Genomic DNA, 17,723 nt, shown 5'->3' with positions numbered 1-17,723 from the left:
TCGTTTCTCGTGTTTCTCTTTTCCTTTTATGACACACTTCCATTACTGGGGGAGGAGGGGGGGTCCCTGAGAACTGGAGGGATGGGTGTTTGCCAAGACTGGCAAGAGACCCACTGCCCTCCTCACTTGGCACAGAAGCTCAGAGGCAGGGAGAGAGAGAGAGAGAGAGAGAGAGAGAGAGAGAGAGATATCTTGGTGCATACTCTATATGTCATCCAAAATATTAAGTCCTATGGGAGGTGCCTTGCCTCAAGACTACCACAATCCTGGAGCTGGCACTGATGATAATATTTACTGTCTTCATGTCAAGGGTCTGGGCAGCAGTTCTAAGTGGAACGACATGACTGTCAGTAGGCAGGGAATTAGTTCTAATGGCATGGGTGTGATGTTTCTTTTCCCAGCTGGGTCAGACCTCATGACATGCATGAGACAAGGCTGCCTATTGCTTCCATTTACTGGTGCGCTCAGCTCTGCTGTCAAACCATAACTCTGGGGAATCTCTGGGAACCAGGACTCGTGGGTTCTAGACCCAGCAAGGTGAGTGGAATTGATTCTATTAATGGGATCAGGGTAATGGTCATACACACTTCCCCCCCTTTAGCTCTTCCACTTCTCTCTCCATCAGTGCAAAAGGGATTAAATGTCCGAATTACCGTATACCCTGCCATGCACATCTGTGCAGTGGAAAGTTCCACTGCTTTCGTTTTGGAGCAAACTAGAACCCTTGCTTAAATGGAGCCATTTTTGTTGATGAAGGAGGCCATTTTTGCTTACATGTGTTTGCCCAGCTACATGGAATACAAAATGACTGGCAGCTTTTTCTGGTGGGGGGAATTCTTCTTGGGGAGGCAGAAATGGAAGGAGGTGGGCCAGCCAGCCCCCTAGCTGCCCCAGAGTCTCTGAGAAAGCCAAGGTTACAGCAACAGCTCCCTCTGCAAACCTCTGAACTCACACCTGTGGAGCCAGTCTGTACTTGTGACGGAGCTGTATTCATCCCAGTTGCGAATCTCTACGAAAGAATTTCACACAGGATTGGTGGGCGAGAAGCATGGAATCTCAGTTTGCTCCTGAGGCTTATTTGTTCTGGAACAAGAGGCCTGACTCTGAGAGAAGGAATCTAGGAAGGCCAGTTTACTTTCTGCCTGAATCCCTGTCTCTTCTCACGACAGAGAACAAGCCCTGACGAGATCCTATTTGCCTCCCAAGAACTGGGATACAGTAATATTCTAGGCTCCTCCCTTGAATTTTCCAAGGCATGCACTCCCCACAATGTCTCCAGCCCCATCTACAACACTCCTCCTCCTGTCCGAGAGCTCCAAACCAAGAGCTCTACCCCTTCTCGTTTCATAACAACCCTGTAAGGTAGGTTGGTCTGAGAGTTCATAACTGGGCATCACAGTCACCCAGTTACCTTCACAGCTGAGTGAGGATTTGAACCCTGTTCTCCCAGGCCCAGAGATCAGCTTCTGAGCAGACTTTAGGATTTCACTTTCTGGAAATTGGCTGCTGTTTTAAATGCTTTGCTGGAGATGCAAACAGAGTCCACATTCGCCCCTTTCAACTTCCCCTCCCTCCTAATAGCACACCTGTTCCAAGAGAGAATCTCGGGGAAATTGTCCCCTTGACTCTCTCTGTCTGCTGAGATCTGAACCTACACCCTGCTCAGATCTGAGGACAGAGCAGCTCAGGAATCCCCCTGCCCCTTCCTTTTCTGGCTTCAAAAGCTTGCACAGATGCTTACGATCAGATGTGTGCAAGCTGTCAAAATACTTTCCCTTGGGATTTTCCAATTCACAGCGAAGCTTGACGGGTGACTTTCCAGCAGAGGAATAGCAGAACTGCCGCTCCTGCCAGAGGAACTGCGAGTAGCAATGATGCTGCTGACTCTTGGTGGGAAAGTTTTCCGTGTTCGTGGCAAGGAATGGAAAAGCAGAGAGAACAGTTGGGCCAGCATCTCACAACATGATCCACCATTTGGGCGAATGAAGACCAGCACTGGGTCCCTAAGTGGCTTGCGGTGGTCTTAAGGGGGCTGTATGTTCTAAATGATCCCTGTTTCCCAGGCACAGTTCTTGCTTTCCAATTTCTAGAGGGGTAGACATTTTCAGTTTATTTCAGGAAAAAAGTCTTGTGGCATTTGAAAGACTGACAAGATGCTTATGCCATAATTCAGTGGTTCCCAATTAACTAAGTACTGCAGAGCCCCTGTTTTTCAAAAGCCAAGCCATGGACTTGAACATTTTGAAATCTCTATGGTATTTTTTCTTATCTGAATGGTGCCACAGACCTCCTGAGGTCGGCAGATGACCAGCTGAGAACCACTACCATAATACATTTATTAGTTTTTTAAGGTGCCACCACACAACTTACTGATTATTCCTTGAATTAAAGTACAGGAATGTGCAAACTTTAGGCAGGTAGAATCTTTGTTTTTTACTAGAAGCCAACACCCACCAACTGGAGCCACATGCAAGAAACATACACTTAGAATTAAATAATTGTTTCTTTTTTAATGTTTAATATTCATTGGAAATTTTTCTAAAACCCCACAATATAGTTGTTTTCTAATACGATTTTTATTCTTTTATAACAAGAAAAGGAGTTAATGTAAAAAAACAAAGAGCTGGACTGGAACTCCTTCCACACAAAATCCCCTGCTGGTTATGAGAATTTGCCAGCAATTTTGTGGAAATTTCTCATAAAATATATTTTTTAATGCAATTATGGCCTAACAGACTTTTGCAAGCAGTTTCCCCTAATATAGCCATCTTTGGATGCACCATTTGATTAGATGCAAATATGGATATTTTTACGAAAAAAAAGGCAGCTTAAGTAAAAGAGCTCTATTGGGCACAATCCACAAACCTCTTTTGGATTCCAGCCTTTGTGATACCCAGAGAGCCTTGCAGCACTTTAAAGGGGGGAAAAGTTATGGTGGCATAAGGTTTTGTGGACCAGAGTTCCACTTTGTCAGATGCATTAATATATTTGTGTTGTGATGACTGTCAGAGGAAGGCATGCCTTTCAGAGTGTGCACTCACACAGCCTGTAGTTTTTTAAACTCTGCTCTAACAACAACAAAAAGGCCTAGAGGTTTGGGATGACTTGCAACAATCTATGCTCTGGGAATGTCACTTATACTTGTGCTGAAATGAATGCTGGGAGAGAACGTTCTCAATATGGCAATTTGAGGAATGTATGTGAATTCCCCCAACCCCCATTTCAATTATATTTCTACTCTTGGCATGTGGTTGTGAGGTCTCCTCATCTCCAGTATAAGCGCCTCTTTCATAAGCATGAATTGTAGAAATGTCTTGTATGGAGCAATTCTTTCCTAGGGATCAGTGGTTGTAACTTTAGGAATGTTCATAGTGGTGATGCCCAGACAGTCATAACATGCTGTTTATACAAAAAAATTTTTTTCCTTCCAGTAGCACCTTAAAGACCAACTAAGTTAGTTCTTGGTATGAGCTTTCGTGTGCATGCACACTTCTTCAGATACACACGAAAGCTCATACCAAGAACTAACTTAGTTGGTCTTTAAGGTGCTACTGGAAGGAAATTTTTTTTTTTTGTTTTGACTATGGCAGACCAACACGGCTACCTATCTGTAACTGGAACATGCTGTTTATGACACGGATATTGTAAGGAAATAATAATAATAATAATAATAATAATAATAATAATAATAATAATAATAATCCCTCCCAGCCACTCTGGGCAGCTGACAATATATATAAAAACACAACAAAACATCAAACATTTTTTAAAAAATCCTATACAAGCAACAAACAAACTAATAAATCAGTAGAAATCAACAACAGACAGTTTACAGTTATACCCAAATTAAAATAACCACCAACACCAACTAAACATTTAACCAACACCAACCCAAATATTTTTTATGTTTCTATTCAGAGAGAGAAGCATCTTACTCTCCAAATTGTTGTTGTTGTTGTTGTTTAGTCGTTAAGTCGTGTCCACCTCTTCGTGACCCCCTGGACCAGAGCACGCCAGGCACTCCTGTCTTCCACTGCCTCCCACAGTTTGGTCAAACTCATGTTCGTAGCTTCAAGAACACTGTCCAACCATCTCGTCCTCTGTCTTCTCCTTGTGCCCTCCATCTTTCCCAGCACCAGGGTCTTTTCCAGGGAGTCTTCTCTTCTCATGAGGTGGCCAAAGTCTTGGAGCCTCCGCTTCAGGATCTGTCCTTCCAGTGAGCACTCAGGGCTGATTTCCTTCAGAATGGAGAGGTTTGATCTTCTTGCAATCCATGGGACTCTCAAGAGTCTCCTCCAGCACCAGAATTCAAAAGCATCCATTCTTCGGCGATCAGCCTTCTTTATGGTCCAGCTCTCACTTCCATGTATCACTACTGGGAAAACCATAGCTTTAACTATACGGACCTTTGTTGGCAAGGTGATGTCTCTGCTTGACCATTTAATGCTAGAGACCCAGAAAACTTGGTCCTGCGCATCTTTTCTTGGAAGTACCCATTAAACCAGAGTAAAAAAGGCACTATATTAATAGGAACGTAATAACAAACAGCCAGATCAGCCAGTGCACCATCTAGTCCAGCATGCTGTTCTCACAGATTCCTATAGGAAGCCCACAAGCAAGACCTGAGCGCAGCAGTATCTTCCTCATCTGCAATTCCCAGCAGCTGGTAATCAGAACTATCCTGCTTCCAATGGTGGAGGCAGAAAACATCCATGGGGGTTAGTAGCCATTGGTGGCCTTATCTTCCATTAATCTGTCAAATTCTCTTTTAAAGCCATCCATGATGGTAGCCATCATAGTCTCTTATGGAATTCCCTAGTTCAGCTATGTGCTGTGTGATGTGCAGTGATTTCTTTTCTCTGTCCTGAATCTTTGAACAACCTTTGTTGAAAGTCCGTAAGTTCTGGTGTTAGGAGACAGGGCGAACAACACATCTCTCTCCCCTTTCTCCATACAATAAAGGTAAAGGGACCCCTGACCATTAGGTCCAGTCGTGGCCGACTCTGGGGTTGCGGCACTCATCTCGCTGTATAGGCCGAGGGAGCCGGCATTTGTCCGCAGACAGCTTCCGGGTCATGTGGCCAGCATGACTAAGCCGCTTCTGGCGAACCAGAGCAGCGCACGGAAACGCTGTTTACCTTCCCGCCGGAGCGGTACCTATTTATCTACTTGCACTTTGACGTGCTTTCGAACTGCTAGGTTGGCAGGAGCAGGGACCGAGCAACAAGAGCTCACCCCGTCGTGGGGATCTGAACTGCCGACCTTCTGATTGGCAAGTCCTAGGCTCTGTGGTTTAACCCACAGCGCCACCCGCGTCCCTCTCCATGCAATGCTCATTACTAAATCATCGCGTTGGAAAGGACCTCATCCGATCTTGTTTCCTGCTCATGCAGTAAGTCTGCTGCTATGACATCCCTGATGGGACATCTAGCCTCTGCTTGAAAACTTCCACTGAAGCAGAGCCCTTCCCACCCCGTCTGCTCCACTGCCAAACAGCTCAGACAGGCAGAAAGTTCTTAGTAAGGTCTGCTCGAAATCCCCTTCCTTGTAACTTGAACAGGTTGATTTCAGCCCACCCCTCTGGAACCACAGAAGCCAGATCTGTTGCATCGACTCCCCCCAGGGGTTAATCAGGCAATGCAAAAGTGCAAAGCCCGGGAGCTTTGATTCTACATGCAACAGTGGTCTGTAGTTACTCAGTAGAATAAAAAGCACTCTTTACATGCTCAGAGACAGTCCCTTTCTCAGTGTATTCCAGAGCTCAGTCCCTGTAAGTCCAGGCTCACATTGTCCTTGATTCCGTATACAGTAGTACCTCGGGTTAAGTACTTAATTCGTTCTGGAGGTCCGTTCTTAACCTGAAACTGTTCTTAACCTGAAGCACCACTTTAGCTAATGGCGCCTCCCGCTGCCACCACGCCGCTGGAGCATGATTTCTGTTCTCATCCTGAAGCAAAGTTCTTAACCCGAAGTACTACAGTGGTACATCGGGTTACATATGCTTTAGGTTAGATACGCTTCAGGTTACAGACTCTGCTAACCCAGAAATAGTATCTCGGGTTAAGAACGTTGCTTCAGGATGAGAACAGAAATCATGCAGCGGCAGCAGGAGGCCCCCTTAGCTAAAGTGGTGCTTCAGGTTAAGAGAAGTTTCAGGTTAAGAACGGACCTCCAGAACGAATTAAGTACTTAACCCGAGGTACCACTGTATTTCTGGGTTAGCGGAGTCTGTAACCTGAAGCGTCTGTAACCCGAGGTACCACTGTATACTGCTTTGGGGCGAGAGCACTCAGATCTGTTTGTGGGGATAATTGCCCTGAGCGACTATCTACCCCCGTGTCTGACAGAGCTAGGGTTTCCAGTAATGTTTCTTTCGGGTCTGTGCAAGGTCACACCAGGCCATTGCAGAGGTGGAGTCAGTAGCATTGCACCTTCAGACGCCCCGCTGTTCATTGCAAACTAATCAATGAGGAAGCGGCTGCCCTGGGCTTGACAATTTGGAGGGAACCTGCAATTTTGAATGAGGAGATTGTTCTGTGTGCAGCAGCAGAGGAAGTGGGAGTGCGGCTCCCCGCAGGGTTGGGACATGCCTGTGGTTGGCTGATTTTGTTATCTCCTTGCTCTGCTTCTTGGGAAAGGCCCCGTGGGCAGCAGCTGCAAAGGGAAGGGAGCCTTGGCTTGCCAAATATTAACTGCCTTACAGGCAGGGCTTAATTGGAGTTTGGGTTTACCAGGGTTCAGCACCAGAATGTGACTTATAATGAGGCCTCGGCCTTGAAATGTGTGAACAGGAGAGACGGGAGCGTCCCAGAGTGTGTACGGCGTTCTTCTGACCCTTGTTTTTTAATAAAAAAATAATTTTTTATTAGTTTATTTTATTAGTTTTATTAGGTTGTACACAATAAACATAACTATTCCAAAAAATTTAATAAAAAGAGGTTCTTTTGAACCTTCAGGCCTCCTTCCCTCCCTCCATGGGTTCCAATTCTGAATCCCCCCCCCCCACATTTTTTTCTGTAATCCATCTATTATATACAGTGGTGCCTCGCGAGACGAAATTAATTCGTTCCGCAAGTTTTTTCTTCTTGCGAGTTTTTCGTCTTGCGAAGCACGGTTTCCCAGAGGAATGCATTGAAAATCAATCAATGCGTTCCTATGGAAACCGCCTTCAGACCAGGTCCGGGGACAGTCTGTCCCCCGACCTCTTCTGAAGGCTGGGGGGGGGGAACAAGGGCTTTTCTTCCCACCGCCAGCCTTCAGAAGGCTGTTCTGAAGGCTGGCGGTAGGAAGAAAAGCCCTTCTCCCCACCTCCCACCCCGCAAGCTCCGGGGACAGGAGGGCTTTCCTCCCGACTGCCAGCATTTTAAAAGCCTTCGCTGCCGCCCGCCAGCATTTTCAGATCGCCCCGGGACAGCGGAGAAGTCTCTGCTGTCCCGGGAAAGCAGGCGGGGGGAGCAAAGACTTTTGCCCCCCGCCGGCCTTCAGAAGAGGTCCTGGACCAAAGTCTTTGCTCCCCCCCGCCTGCCTTCAAAAGCCGTCGGGATAGCGGAGAAACGCGCTGCGCTTCTCCGCTATCCCGGGAAGGCAGGCGGGGGGGAGCAAGACTTTTGCCCCCCGCCGGCCTTCAGAAGAGGTCCAGGCCGGCGGAGATTTCCCTATGGGCTTTCTTCTTGCGAAGCAAGCCCATAGGGAAATTCGTCTTGCGCAGGGGTGTCAAACTCAAATTCATCGGGGGGCCGCATCAGCAGTTTGGTCACCCTCAAAGGGCCGGTTGTATCTGTAGGACTATGTGTCCACTCTTTATTTGTATGGTGCATGTATGGGGACATATTTATACTACTGCTGGCATTATATCACTCCGTTTCTCCTCTCTTCTACAATGGGAATAACCATGGCCTACCTCCTAAGATCGTTGTGAGATCACATTAAGTGTGTGCAGTCGGGTACTGCTGCTGCAAGGCTGAAAACAAGAAACCAGCTCCCTAAAATACAAGCTGGCAATAGCCCATTATGTGGGTCAGAGGCGGCTCTGGTGCAAGTTCAGCTTTTCTGCGGAGCTCAGAGAGGCGTTTGCCACCCTAACCCACCACGCTCCGTTGGCCCCAGTGTCTGTTGCGTGTGCCACGAGGCTTCCGGCAGGTGCTTCACCCAGGAGGGAGAGGGCCCAGCCTGCCTCCATCTCTTATGGCCCTGCACCCCAGGGACCCCAAGCCTGCAAAGGAAAAGCACAGGCTGCTTTAATATCCCCATGTGCTTGCTGACAACCTCCCACTCCACAGCACCAACAACCGGCCCTTAAGGTGGCACGGGCCAGCAGCAGCAGCAGGTGACCCAACTTCGGCTGCCATCTCTCCAGCAGAGCAAGGCGCCGACGCCGACGCTGCTCGGCTTCCTCCAGCCAAGCTTCCCCTGGTGCGCGGGTTTTGCTTTCGTGCTCTCTTTATTTTTTGCAGCAGCGACCCGAGCGGCTTTCCGAGCCAACCCTCCTCAAGCCCACCTTAACAAGGGCCTAGGCTTGCTAACGTTGCGGCTAGACCTCGGTGTTTGTACGCACTGCAGAAAATGTGCAGGACTTTAAAGGTGCAGCGACCCTCCCGCATCCAGCCTGCCTTTCTGGGAAGAGAGGAGAAGGAGGCAGGGGCGGGGGCGGGCGAGTCACCCGTGCAAGAGGGAAGAGCGAGCGATGGCCCGGGATCAGGCCTCTCCGATCAGGGCCAAAGGTGAACCGAGGGAGGAAGAGAGAGAAGGATCCCTAGCTTCGTGTGCAGCGGCGGCTCTTACGCGCGCGGACCCCGCGATGGCGCAGCCGGTGTCGTGTGCTTTGCTCTGTCCAAGCGGGCAAAGCAAGGGCGGAGAGCCGGGAAGCAGTCCGCATTTCACAGAAGCAAGCGCCGCAATGGGTACTGCGAGCCAGACAGGCCTTGACAGCGGAGGGCGGGCTCAATTCGGGGCTTGGCGAGGAGGAGAGGGAGAAACCCGAAAGGGCACCGCGCCTGGGTTGGGTTGCAAATCAAGCGCGTGAAAGGGTTGCCTTTTGCAGAGCCGGATAGGCGCGGAAGGAGCGTTCCTGCCTTTGTCATTGATAAAAGGGCTTGCGGGGGAAGCGGGGGCGGCCCTTACGGACACCAGGAATTGCTGGCTACACGGGCCACATGACGAGGTCTGGCGGGCCGGATTTGGCCCGCGGGCCTTGTGCTTGACACCCGTGGTCTTGCGGAACGACTCAAAAACGGAAAACTCTTTCTTCTTGCGAGTTTTTCGTTTTGCGAGGCATTCGTCTTGCGAGGCACCACTGTAATCATAGTAACCAAAGTTCTTTCAACTTGTAGTGTCATTGTTTTCCTGCCAATGCTTTCAACTGTCTACAGTGGTCTTTCAGATATATTAAAAGGTTATTCCAGTCTTTTAAAAATACTTGGTCTTCCTGGTTTCTGATCTTTCCCGTCAGTCTTGCCATTTCTGCGTACTCCATCAGCTTGGTCTGACATTCTCCTCTGGTCGGTATTTCTCCTTCTTTCCATCTCTGGGCCAGAAGCATTCTTGCTGCCGTCGTTGCATACATAAACAGTCTTTTGTTTGATTTTGGTAGTTCCTCACCTATCATACCTAACAAAACAAAACAAAAGCCTCTGGTTTTTTAACAAAAGTTTTCTTGAGCATTTTCTTCAACTCATTATATATCATTTCCCAGAAAGCTTTTACCACCTCACAAGACCACCAATCTTCTTACCCTCTTGCCACAGCCCTGCCATGCTCACCCACCATGCACCTGAGGCTAGATATAATGACATTTTCCCACCCCCTATGTATCTTTCAGGGACGCGGGTGGTGCTGTGGGTTAAACCACAGAGCCTAGGACTTGCCGACTTGTGCAATTCGAAAGCACATCAAAGTGCAAGTAGATAAATAGGTACCACTCAGGCGGGAAGGTAAACGGCATTTCCGTGCGCTGCTCTGGTTCGCCAGAAGCGGCTTAGTCATGCTGGCCACATGACCCGGAAGCTGTACGCCGGCTCCCTCGGCCAATAAAGCGAGATGAGCGCTGCAACCCCAGAGTCGGCCACGACTGGACCTAATGGTCAGTGGTCCCTTTACCTTTTAAGTATCCTTCATGCAGGGTTGGGTAATGTTGTGGAGCAGAAAGATAAATTTAAGCACCAGGTAAGATTCACCTCCTTTTCTCCCATACTTGAGTGGGTTGGAAGCGGAAAGTGGGAGGCTCTGACAACCATTTGCACAGCGGCCCCTTTCAGCGGCGTAGCGTGGGTTGTCAGCACCTGGGGCAAGGCAAGTAATTTGCGCTCCCTAACCCGTGGATTTGCGCCCCCTAACCCTACAAATCTATGCCTATGAATGATGGTCCCTCTCTCTCTCTCATATTCCAATTGATTCCCATTTCCGCCGATCAATCCCCGAAGCTCTCACCCAGCGAAATTCGTGCGTAATTACGCTTCGCCATCCCTAATCCTGCCGCTTCCACCGGGAAATCATGACGGTGTGTTTCTCCTCTCCAAACTTTCCCCGGCCCTTTGCCGGCCGGCGCAGCCCTTTTGGCTACGAGCTCCCCTCCTTCTCTGCCCGCTTCCGACCCCACCTCCCCGTCCAGCCTCCCTACCTCCTGAAAAAAGGCGCCGGCGCCGAGCAGCACACCCCCGCGGCCATCGGAGAGAGGCGGGGCCGAGGGAGGCAAGCCAATGGGCGAGGCGAGGGTAGGTGGCCACGGGGGCGGGCGCTGCCGCAGTCCTCGGGTGGGCAAGGTAGGAGCAGGCGGAGGCTGGCCGGCCGCTCTGACAATAGGGGCGGGCCGAGGGCACGGCGCGGCTGGGCCCTCTGGACTCGCGCCCCCCCCAGATGTTGCGCCCGGTGCAGCCGGCACCCCTGGCACCCCCCACGCTACGCCACTGGCCCCTTTTGCAATATGGGGTGCTGTTCCGTGTCTGCAGTGATTGACGGCGAGAGCTCTGCTGGATTTTGTCATTTGGAAGGAGGCCTTCCTAGCCATTGGCTCGGCTGCTGAGGTGCAATGGAATATTTATAAATATTCCAATGGCTCAGAAGGTTTTGAAGGAAATGTCAGCTGCACCAGGGACAGATGGGGCTTTGTGCTGTTGCTTGGAAGAGGTGTGGCCGAGATGGGAGCAGGTAACCAAGTGCTGGCCAGCTGTCAACCCTCGTCTCTCGCACACTTGGAAATAAGACAAATACTCAGTGAGATCTGCTTATGAGCAAAAAGGCATTGCCTCCCCTGTGTTCAAAAGGTATAAGAGCCCTGGAGGTGCAGTCGATCTGGTGTTGGACTTTGGGAGATCTAGATTCAGTCCTACTTTAGCCTTGAAGCTTAACCACTCCCAAGGAGTTACTGTAAAGACAAAAACGTACGCCGCCCTAAGCATGGAGGGTCAGAAAGATAAGATGAGGTTGTGGGCATATATTAGCGTGGAAGAGAACAAGATGGGACCAAATTTGCTGTATAACCTAAAACGACATATCAGCGTCAGACAGAATATAGTGCCAACCTAGCAGTTCGAAAGCACGTCAAAGTGCAAGTAGATAAATAGGTACTTCCGGTGGGAAGGTAAACAGCGTTTCCATGCGCTGCTCTGGTTCGCCAGAAGCGGCTTAGTCATGCTGGCCACATGACCCAGAAGCTGTACACCGGCTCCCTCGGCCAATAAAGTGAGATGAGTGCCGCAACCCCAGGGTCATCCGTGACTGGACCTAACTGTCAGGGGTCCCTTTACCTTTACCTATCATATCAAAAGGATTATAACCACTGTGTAGGGGGTGTGTGTGAGAAAAGAAAGACGGAATGGACAGAATGAAATGCAAAACTAGAGACCTGCTGGGAACTGATGCAGGTCTCTGCTTGTCCAAATGTAGGGTTGCCATATTTTGAAGAGCAAAAAAGAGGACACATTTGCCAGCTTTTAACACTATGGATCACTTTGATGACTCTACTCATGAAAAAGAGGGCGTGTCCTGGAAAAAGAGGACCTATGGCAACCTACCTATCCTTCCTTTCTGCTCTGTAAGAAGCACGTCAGAGGAGGAGAGTTCACAATTTCAGGGTTAATCCAGGATAGAATTCCAGGGTAAATTCCAGGGTAAAAGTGGGAGGAGCTGGTTTCTTTGGGGTTTCCAGAAGAAAAGAGGGGTTTGTGAGTGGGATAGGGGCAGCAGGAAGAACATTTTCAGGCATGCAAAACAATTTTCAGGCTGCAAGAGTGTCCCTATGTTTCGGAGAGTAAGCCCCATTGAATTTAGTGGGCCTCACTTCTGAGTGCAGATATACTGGATTGGCCTGTTAGAAAACAAAAAAAGAGGGAGGCAACTCATTTGAGTTTTCTGTTGGAACAAATGGAGAAATTGTGCTTTTTAAAGCACAGACAAACGGACACTGGATGGATGTGTTCCAGTGCTGGTTAAAAGGTAACACAAGGACTCAGGGCTCTCAATAGTCAATGAATTTCATTTATTTTGACATTTTACAAACCATGTCTTCATCCCAACATGGATTCCAGGGCAGTGTACCTAAAAATCCATATGGCAATGCAATCTTAAAACAAACTACAAGGTGTGACTGGAAAGTTTGGTGAATGGCCACAGAAATCGGACAGCGAGAAATATTTGAACATACATACCTTACAGGCCTTCAAAGTAGGCCGCCTCTGATAAGATGCACCATTTACAATATTTGTAGAACTGTTGGAAACTTCTGGAGAAGTCCTTTTTGTACTGCTTTCAATTCCCTCAACACAGCACCTTGGATGTGTGAAATGTTGGAAAATCTGTGCCCTTTCAGTGCAGATTTCAGGTTTGGAAAAAGAAAGAAATTCGGTGAGGCCAGATCGGGAGAATACGGAGAGCAGGACAACTCAGTAATCTCAGTAACGATTTCACGCAATTCTTCGGCCATCATTCGGACGGACAAACGCCGATCCCGCATCAATAACTCACGAACTCTGTCAACATTTGCCGCTGTTCTGCTTGTCGATGGTCTACCAGACTGAGGGTCATCTTTGATGGTTTGCTGAGCTTAAACCACTCATACACTGTCTTTCGAGTTACAGCTTCATCTCCGTACACAATTGTGAGCATTTCATGGATTTCTGGTGCCTATTTACCGGTACCCAATTTGAAACAGAATTTCATACTGATACTCTGCTCCATTTTCAGTCACGTCGCACTGCACTATTTGTTGTTGTTGTTTAGTTGATTAGTCTTGTCCAACTCTTCGTGACCCCATGGACCAGAGCACGCCAGGCACTCCTGTCTTCCACCGCCTCCCGTAGTTTGGTTAAAGACATTTTAGCAGTTTCAAGAACACTGTCCAACCATCACGTCCTCTGCCATCCCCTTCTCTTTGTGCCCTCCATCTTTCCCAACATCAGGGTCTTTTCCAGGGAGTCTTCTCTTCTCATGAGGTGGCCAAAGTCTTGGAGTCTCAGCTTCATGATCTGTCCTTCCAGTGAGCACTCAGGGCTGATTTCCTTCAGAATGGAGAGGTTTGATCTTCTTGCAGTCCATGGGACTCTCAAGAGTCTCCTCCAGCACCATAATTCAAAAGCATCAATTCTTCGGCGATCAGCCTTCTTTATGGTCCAGCTCTCACTTCCATACATCATGACTGGGAAAACCACTGCACTGTTAACAGCTACTAAACGCTACCGCATGAACGTAGGCCTGTCAACAAATGTCGAGACATGTGCTCATATATTAGCTGATATACGGACAAACGCCTCCCATGTGTCTTCATGAATCCAGCATTTCTCATTATTCACCCTACTTTCCGGTCACACCTTGTATAAAAATCAAAGCAACCTAATAAAAACCTGAAAAGTAATAAACCAAAAATGATTCAGTCAGATGAAACAATACAACATTTTAAGAGCCTGGGCAAAAAGAAACCCGTCTTAACCTGCCTCCAAAAAGGTGTACAATAGCAGCACCAGTCTTACCTCCATTGGGAAAGCCTTCCAAAGATGGGCCACCAGCATCGAGAAGGTCCTGTCTTTCTCAGTGCACGATACAACTTTCCTACAGATAGAATTTGGGAAAGGACCTCACCCAAATGAATTGCATGGTATTGCTGTTGCTTGTTTCTTACAATGATTTCAGGATACAGATCCTTGCAAGGCAGCTCACAAGAAACATTAAACTACAGTACGGTGGTACCTTGGTTCTCAAACTTAATCCATTCCAGAAGTCCATTCCAAAACCAAAGCGTTCCAAAACCAAGGTGGGCTTTCCCATAGAAAGTAATGCAAAATGGATTAATCCATTCCAGACTTTTAAAAACAACCCCTAAAACAATTTAACATGAATGGTTAAATTTAACATGAATTTTACTATCTAACGGGACCATTGATCCATAAAATGAAAGCAATAAACAATGTACTGCAGTCACACAGTCAATCAATCAGTAGCTGAACTGGGTTCCACACAGTCACAAACACAAAACACAATCGAGCCACAAAAATGCAAAATAAATAGCAAAAACAGACAGACCTCAGTGTAACACTCAAAACAGAAGTGTAACACTCAAAACGGAGCATGTTTGGCTTCTGAAAAAAGTTCGCAAACCAGAACACTTACTTCCGGGTTTGCAGTGTTTGGGTTCCAAGTAGTTCAAGTACCAAGGCGTTTGAGAACCAAGGTACCACTGTATGTGTTTTAAAAAATGCATACATGCAATAAACACCAGGAACTTTCCCCCGGGGCAGTTGGTTGTAAAGTGGTTCTGCAAAGCTGGAGTGGGAGTTGAGCTGGAGCATGTTTTGATATTCTTGTGATGGCTGCATGGGGCTTTGGCTTTTGTGTGCTCCCTTTTCCATTGTGCAGAGGACCAGGGTGCTGTCTTTTCACTGCCAGCAGCCTGTAGCAACTGGTCCTGCAAAAACCCTGTCCTAGGTAGCCATCCCTTGCCAGGCAATGATAGAAGCTTGAGAGATGAGGTGGGAGGTGCAGGGACAACTCCTTGCTAACAGCTTTGAGCAGAAATTTCCATTCTTTGCATGAGTCAAAAGTAAAATACATTTTGCTTAGGGTTACCATGTTTCAAAAATTCCCGACACCGGTAAAGTTGTTGAGCTTTTGGGGAAACCTGTCCCCAAAATAGTGATTTTATGCTGTTCCCGCTGCTTTTTTCATCACGTTGCCATGCATCCGGGTTTTCCGGCAAAATCCCCCTGATGCCATTTTTATGCCCAAAAACCAGGACGTAGAACTTTCCTGATGTATGGTAAGCCTAATTTTGCTGCTTGAGGCAAAGGACAAGATGCCCCTTGCCTGCTCTGCCATTCCAACTAGACGGGCAATTTAATCTGATTTCCATGCCACTAATGGGATAGCATCCTCCATCACACCCGAGGGCAGAAATTTTGCACGCAGCTCTGAGTGACTTAATAATAATAATAACAATAATAATAATATTTTATTTATACCCTGCCCTCCCCAGCTAGAGCCAGGCTCAGGGTGGCTAACACCAGTAAAATTACAGTAAAATCATAATGGGGAAAAAACCAACTTAAAATACAGGTTAAAATGCAATTTAAAATGCAGCCCCATTTTAAAAGTAGCCCATAGATCAAAACCAGAAGGGAAAGGAAAACATAAGGGTCAGACTGAGTCCAAACCAAAGGCCAGGCGGAACAGGATTTTGTCTTTGGAAGGTCACTCTTTGCACAGTTTTGGCTATAACTAGACGGAATGGTAGCTGAAAAAGCCTGCCATTATCACACCTCCCCTTCCCCGAGCTCCTAGCACTTGAAGGAATATGCCAGAGCTGCCTCACATTAAACTTTGTGGCCCAGAGAGGCAGCAGTGTCCAATGGTCAGAGCTGGCCCCACGGATTTCCTGGGAGCTCCTGGCATCCCCCAGTTACCGTTGGCTTGCTCCACGCGTTACGCTAACAATCCCCAGGCCTTTGGAATCCCAAGCTGCTTTAGAGGAACAGTTTATAATTACACCTAATTAGCAAGGGGGCATAATTATAGCCATTGTCAGGCACAAGCCTGTTTAAAGGCAAGTGCTGGGAGGAATATGGTAATGGAAGGGAAGGACTGCTTGGAGACTTGGCTGCAGCTGAGCTGGGAAACAGGCCCTTATATAGACCCAGAAGTTCTGGATACACACACAGATATAGTAAACAGGACAGAAAACAGCTGAACTGAAGTTCCCCAGCAAGCAACCCTCCTGAGCACTTAGGTAGCAGTGTTCCCTCATAGCTAGCCTCTTTTCATTGCCGAATAGTAGTAGTAGTAGTAGTAGTAGTAGTAGTAGTAGTAGTAGTAGTAATAATAATAATAATAATAATAATAATTTATTATTTATACCCCGCCCATCTGGCTGAGTTTCCCCAGCCACTCTGGGCGGCTCCCAATCAAGTGTTAAAAACAGTACAGCGTTAAATATTAAAAACTTCCCTGAACAGGGCTGCCTTCAGATGTCTTTTAAAGATAGGATAGCTGCTTATTTCCTTCACATCTGAAGAGAGGGTGTTCCACAGGGCGGGTGCCACTACCGAGAAGGCCCTCTGCCTGGTTCCCTGTAACTTGGCTTCTCGCAGTGAGGGAACTGCCAGAAGGCCCTCGGCGCTGAATCTCAGTGTCTGGGCTGAATGATGGGGGTGGAGACGCTCCTTCAGGTATACAGGACTGAGGCCGTATTTAAGTATAAGCTAAACAAGCTATAGCTTAGGGCCCCACTCTCTTGGGGCCCCCAAAAAAATTAAAGGAAAAAAACAACCTGGATGTACATTTCAAAAACATAAGATAAAAAACAAATAAAATAAAACCTACATACAGCAACAGTGTTTTGTGTTGTGTAGGCTCCTATGATGTAAGTAATGGGCCCCGCCTGCTAGCCTGCTCCCTAAAATATCACTGGTTTGCTCATTTCTATAATATAGAGTGCCTTCATTCTGCATGGACTGGTTGCATGGCAACATATGCAAATGGCTTTAGATACCTATTAGGTCCATAAATTACCATATAGCATATATTCAACACAAAAACCAGCCACAATTTGTTGTTGACAAAGGACAGCTGGACATATGCCCAAGGGGGACTAATTTAGCCAGCTAGACCTGGTGATCATCTAATATTTATTGGATGGATTTCCCCCCTAAATTGATTTTTGATTTTATTGTTATTTACGCTTTATACCATATTTTATGCTTTTTTTTTTGTAGCATCAATTAAGTGTTTTAAATTGGTTGTTAGCCACCCTGAGCCCGGTTTCCTGAACCGGGAAGGGTGGGGTATAAATAAAAAATTATTATTATTATTATTATTATTATTATTATTATTATTATATAAAGGGCCCCATTCCCTACTGTAGTTTAGGGCCTCGTCAAACCTAAGTCCAGCCCTGCCTCTTTTTCAAATCTGGACCGTTCAGGAACTTAGAAAAGAACTTAGAAAACCAGCCACTGCTTCTGTGAGGCTCCATGGTATGGGTTTCCTCCATGTGTTGCTTTCATTGTCGTTGTCGTCCCCTCTTCTGTCCAAGGAGCTCAAGGTGGCACGCTAGGTTCTCCCCCTCTCCATTTCATCCTCACAACAGCCCTACGAGGTTGTCTGGGCTGAGAGACCGGCTCAGGATTGACCAATGAACTTCATGCCTGAGTGAGGACTTGAACCGTGGTCTCCCAGGTCCTGAAGGAGCGTCTCCACCCCCATCTTTCTGCCCGGACACTGGGGCCCAGCTCCGAGGGCCTTCT

The 17,723-nt window shown here is 47.5% G+C and overlaps 1 protein-coding gene across 1 annotated transcript in view; it reads left to right on the top strand.

Annotated features, from left to right (window-relative positions):
- Positions 1 to 437: 437 nt before the first annotated feature.
- The window catches only part of SLC38A5 (solute carrier family 38 member 5), a 68,373-nt gene continuing 51,087 nt past the window's right edge, over positions 438 to 17,723 (top strand). Inside the window, exon 1 of the mRNA XM_053371214.1 lies at positions 438 to 537. The gene's annotated coding sequence lies outside the window, so the exon portion shown is untranslated. The remainder of the gene's footprint in view (positions 538 to 17,723) is intronic.

Source organism: Podarcis raffonei, chromosome 17, assembly GCF_027172205.1.
Source record: "Podarcis raffonei isolate rPodRaf1 chromosome 17, rPodRaf1.pri, whole genome shotgun sequence".
NCBI lineage: Eukaryota > Metazoa > Chordata > Lepidosauria > Squamata > Lacertidae > Podarcis > Podarcis raffonei.
This window is presented reverse-complemented; position numbering and strand designations above follow the sequence as displayed.